At 54.3% G+C, this 5,000-nt stretch overlaps 1 non-coding gene across 1 annotated transcript in view; it reads left to right on the top strand.

Annotated features, from left to right (window-relative positions):
• Positions 1-4,906: 4,906 nt before the first annotated feature.
• The window catches only part of LOC124751087, a 1,909-nt gene continuing 1,815 nt past the window's right edge, over positions 4,907-5,000 (top strand). The window contains exon 1 of the ribosomal RNA XR_007012036.1: positions 4,907-5,000. This exon is cut by the window's right edge and continues 1,815 nt beyond it. This is a non-coding gene — a ribosomal RNA (small subunit ribosomal RNA).

The raw sequence follows: 5,000 nt of genomic DNA, 5'->3' as shown, positions 1-5,000 counted from the left end.
GGAACTACGCCACCCATGCCGGCAAAACAGTATCGCCATCTATGAAAATAGGGCGAAAGCACATGCAATACCGCCATCTATGCGCATCTGACAACACTACGTCCGCACCACAAAACATACCGCCATCTGTAGGTCTCCCGCAACATGACCTCCTGCAACGACGCCACCGCCATCTATGAGACGCCAAGCCGACTAAGACAGCGATGGCGCCACAGTGCCCGCCTTTCGACGCCACCCACAAAGCCTGCAGCCTCTGTCGACCATAGCACCCATTCTCCAGTGGCTCTGCCGCACGAAGCCGTGGACCGGCAATGACTCCACCCGCACCCGTTCGTGGACCACCCCAACCGCCAAACGCGCACCTCCAGCGGATGAACGGCGGACGTTTCCCGCACTCGTAAAGTGCAATCCACCCCTATAACTTGCGTTTCATGAAGAGTTATTTCCAATATGCGACATTCCCGCTGTCCCTATACATGAGCCGCGACCTGTACCACTTACGAGCGAGAGACGCGATCGCGTTGCTCACTGTACGGCGTCCGATACCGAGCCATCAGCATGTCGGTCCCCATGCGCGTTGCACTCGCACTCGCACTCGCAAAAACGTGGGGCAAATATATTACGCGGAAGAGTTATAACAGACCGAGCCCCACTGCATGGGGGGAGTCTTTGTCACTAATGTACACAGATAGAACATTGTGGACTGGAACCAGATTACCCGTACACACGGCGCTGATTAGTAATCAATGCAGAGCCATCAAACTACAGAAAATATATACAACTGTCCGTATACATGCTGAAAGAGTCTGCCCACAATGGGAACCACACGTCAGCCAGACACTCTGATCACGCACCACTCTCTGCTTCTAACAGGCGCACATACAATATGTAAGCACCAGCATGGAACAACATCCAGTGCATCCTCTCCGCCACATTACACAATCCACACTATCACAACCAGACCAGGAGGTCCATGCGGAAAATAGAATATCCCACCCTTTCGACATCCACCATTGCGCAGATAAGGCACCAACACCCACACATGTCCTATACAACGGTGCACCCAACATCACAATAGTACCTCCTGTCACAGCGCACAAACAATGACATGAGTCAAAGACACAGGTCTGACACAAGCATAGAATTGGAGCGCCGCCTCTAATAAGCCAAAGGTGCATCCTGACGTGACAAATCTCATCATGTCACAAGCATTCACTTACTATAATCACTATCAACGAACCTGCCGCCCCGCCCCCCCCCCCCCCCCACACCTTTCCTTACAACAACGTGTAACCTAACCTAACCCATGTTGTACCTTAACCTAACCCATGTTGTACCTTAACCTAACCCATGTTGTGCCTTAACCTAACCCATGTTGTGCCTTAACCTAACCCATGTTGTCCCCTAACCTAACCCAAGTTGTCCCCTAACCTAACCCATGTTGTCCCTTAACCTAACCCATGTTGTGCCTTAACCTAACCCATGTTGTGCCTTAACCTAACCCATGTTGTCCCCTAACCTAACCCATGTTGTCCCCTAACCTAACCCATGTTGTGCCTTAACCTAACCCATGTTGTCCCCTAACCTAACCCATGTTGTGCCTTAACCTAACCCATGTTGTCCCCTAACCTAACCCATGTTGTCCCCTAACCTAACCCATGTTGTCCCCTAACCTAACCCATGTTGTGCCTTAACCTAACCCATGTTGTGCCTTAACCTAACCCATGTTGTCCCCTAACCTAACCCAAGTTGTCCCCTAACCTAACCCATGTTGTCCCCTAACCTAACCCATGTTGTGCCTTAACCTAACCCATGTTGTGCCTTAACCTAACCCATGTTGTGCCTTAACCTAACCCATGTTGTCCCCTAACCTAACCCATGTTGTCCCCTAACCTAACCCATGTTGTGCCTTAACCTAACCCATGTTGTCCCCTAACCTAACCCATGTTGTGCCTTAACCTAACCCATGTTGTCCCCTAACCTAACCCATGTTGTCCCCTAACCTAACCCATGTTGTCCCCTAACCTAACCCATGTTGTGCCTTAACCTAACCCATGTTGTGCCTTAACCTAACCCATGTTGTCCCCTAACCTAACCCATGTTGTCCCCTAACCTAACCCATGTTGTCCCCTAACCTAACCCATGTTGTCCCCTAACCTAACCCATGTTGTCCCCTAACCTAACCCATGTTGTCCCCTAACCTAACCCATGTTGTCCCCTAACCTAACCCATGTTGTCCCCTAACCTAACCCATGTTGTCCCCTAACCTAACCCATGTTGTCCCCTAACCTAACCCATGTTGTGCCCTAACCTAACCCATGTTGTGCCCTAACCTAACCCATGTTGTGCCCTAACCTAACCCATGTTGTGCCTTAACCTAACCCATGTTGTCCCCTAACCTAACCCATGTTGTCCCCTAACCTAACCCATGTTGTCCCCTAACCTAACCCATGTTGTGCCTTAACCTAACCCATGTTGTCCCCTAACCTAACCCATGTTGTCCCCTAACCTAACCCATGTTGTCCCCTAACCTAACCCATGTTGTCCCCTAACCTAACCCATGTTGTCCCCTAACCTAACCCATGTTGTCCCCTAACCTAACCCATGTTGTCCCCTAACCTAACCCATGTTGTCCCCTAACCTAACCCATGTTGTGCCCTAACCTAACCCATGTTGTCCCCTAACCTAACCCATGTTGTGCCTTAACCTAACCCATGTTGTGCCTTAACCTAACCCATGTTGTCCCCTAACCTAACCCATGTTGTGCCTTAACCTAACCCATGTTGTGCCGTAACCTAACCCATGTTGTGCCTTAACCTAACCCATGTTGTGCCTTAACCTAACCCATGTTGTGCCTTAACCTAACCCATGTTGTGCCTTAACCTAACCCATGTTGTGCCTTAACCTAACCCACGTTGTCCCCTAACGTAACCCACGTTGTCCCCTAACGTAACCCACGTTGTCCCCTAACGTAACCCACGTTGTCCCCTAACGTAACCCACGTTGTCCCCTAACGTAACCCACGTTGTCCCCTAACGTAACCCACGTTGTCCCCTAACGTAACCCACGTTGTCGCCTATCGTAACCCACGTTGTCGCCTAAACCTGCTCTGTAATTGTTATACGACTCGTTCAATTAGTGTAGTGTTGCCCACCCGCAACCCTCGCAATATAGTTCGCTACTCGCACTGCCCGCTCCCCTGTGTATCGCTTCATGTTAAACACCTTGCAAGTCTTGCTGACTTTCCACATGCTCCTGCTGTACACTGTAATGTGGATGGCAGCAGGGCGTACATGCCGCCCCCCCCCCCCCCCCACCTCTCCCCACGTCCCCACCTTGCCCCCTGCCTTCGCAAGGTGGTTGGTGACAAGTTTGCATGTTCAATGCCCTTCGCATGCGACGTACGCAGGCTACGTTGTGGTGCGGCCTGTGTCAACTGTCCGCTGATGTCGTACGCGTGAACCACAATCTGTACTGCACATTCGTCCTTATGTACTGAATGATACATCGTGGCACATGTGTGACCGTACAACGACTGCGCCCAAAAACGGCGGACCATACAGTGCAAATATTGTGCACGCAGCTACGTGTCGTCTCCCTATGAGAGCTGGATTGCAGTGTGGTACGCCATAGAGACGTGTGGGAGGAACGGACGCCGTGGATGGCGATCAGCATGAGCTGTCTGTTGATGTATTCGGACCTAGTCGTCTCTCCTCACACACCGTGATGGCATGGTGCAGCGCGTTCCATATCTGCGACATGCTACAGAAGCCGGTTGACAGTCGTTCGAGCAATGGACATCGCATACGTACGGGGGCCACCTTCCACGTATTGTCTAGGCGTGCACATTTTGTTGCGTGTATGTGGGCAGACGTAGTGTGGCGTGACACCTGACACAGGCATGCAATAATGGTTGAAGTTGCAAATGGCGATGGACGCCTACGTTTTCTGGTGAAGTTACGCAAATGAAGAAATGGTAACCCGTTGTGGTGCGGTTGTTCTCGCTAGGGGTGAATCGGTGATGGCGACGATAGGTTGAGGTACTAACCGGTTGTTCCAGCGATACCCACCATGCCGACGAAACTGAACGGCATCTGGGTGTGAAGCGATACGCGGCGGTGGCTGGGTGGGACCGTCCCCGGCCGGTGAGGGGGCGCCTCCCGGCGTGCTGGCCGCGCGGTGCGTGGGCGCACGCGCTACAGCCGGCTGGTGGGGGCGGCCAGTGGCAGGCGCGCCGGCCGACGGACGCGGCAGGCGTCGCAGCTGCGCGCCGGCGCACCCTGCGCGCGGCGCCGTGCGGCCAAAGTAGGTCCTCGCGGGCCCGGTGCGAAGCGCGGTGGACATCTGCAGTGTGCTGGTCCGATTGAGGACTGTGTGCGTTGAGGATGCGCCGCCGCCCGGCGCTCGGCGCCGCGACGCCGTCTGCTGCTCGGTCGCCCCAGCGGTTCTCGCTGGTGGTTTGTATCGCAGCTGTGCGGATGTGTTGGCGTGTGCGCTGTGCTGGGAGAGTTCGCTTCGGCACCCAAGTGGGGCTTTTGTCCTTCTGTGGCGCTGGCGTTGGAGCTGCCGGTCACCGTAGGTGGCGCGTGTTGTCTCCCGCCGGCAATGCCACGACAGCACGCTCCCGGGCCTCTGTCGGCAGCGGCAAGCTCAGTTGGGAGCACGGGTGGTCGCACCGAAAGCGTCTACTCGCCTAACTCCGGGCGATTGCGCCTCTCTCGAACCCGACCAAGTACTTGGGACGGCGCTGCGCGCCGCCGGGACCTGAGAGGGTTTCGAGGTGTATTGTGCAGGGGAGCTCAGCCTCCTCCTGTTTGCAGAATGATTGAGCGGACGCTTGCGTGTTCGCGCGGGCCCCCGGGACACACTCCCGGGCGGCCGGCTGCTCAGCTCTAGTTGACGCAGCTCCCTGGTTGATCCTGCCAGTAGTCATATGCTTGTCTCAAAGATTAAGCCATGCATGTCTCAGTACAAGCCGCATTAAGGTGAAACCGCGAATG

Source organism: Schistocerca piceifrons, unplaced genomic scaffold (assembly GCF_021461385.2).
Source record: "Schistocerca piceifrons isolate TAMUIC-IGC-003096 unplaced genomic scaffold, iqSchPice1.1 HiC_scaffold_452, whole genome shotgun sequence".
NCBI lineage: Eukaryota > Metazoa > Arthropoda > Insecta > Orthoptera > Acrididae > Schistocerca > Schistocerca piceifrons.
The sequence above is the reverse complement of the archived record's forward strand: the minus strand, read 5'-3'. Positions and strand labels throughout refer to the sequence as shown.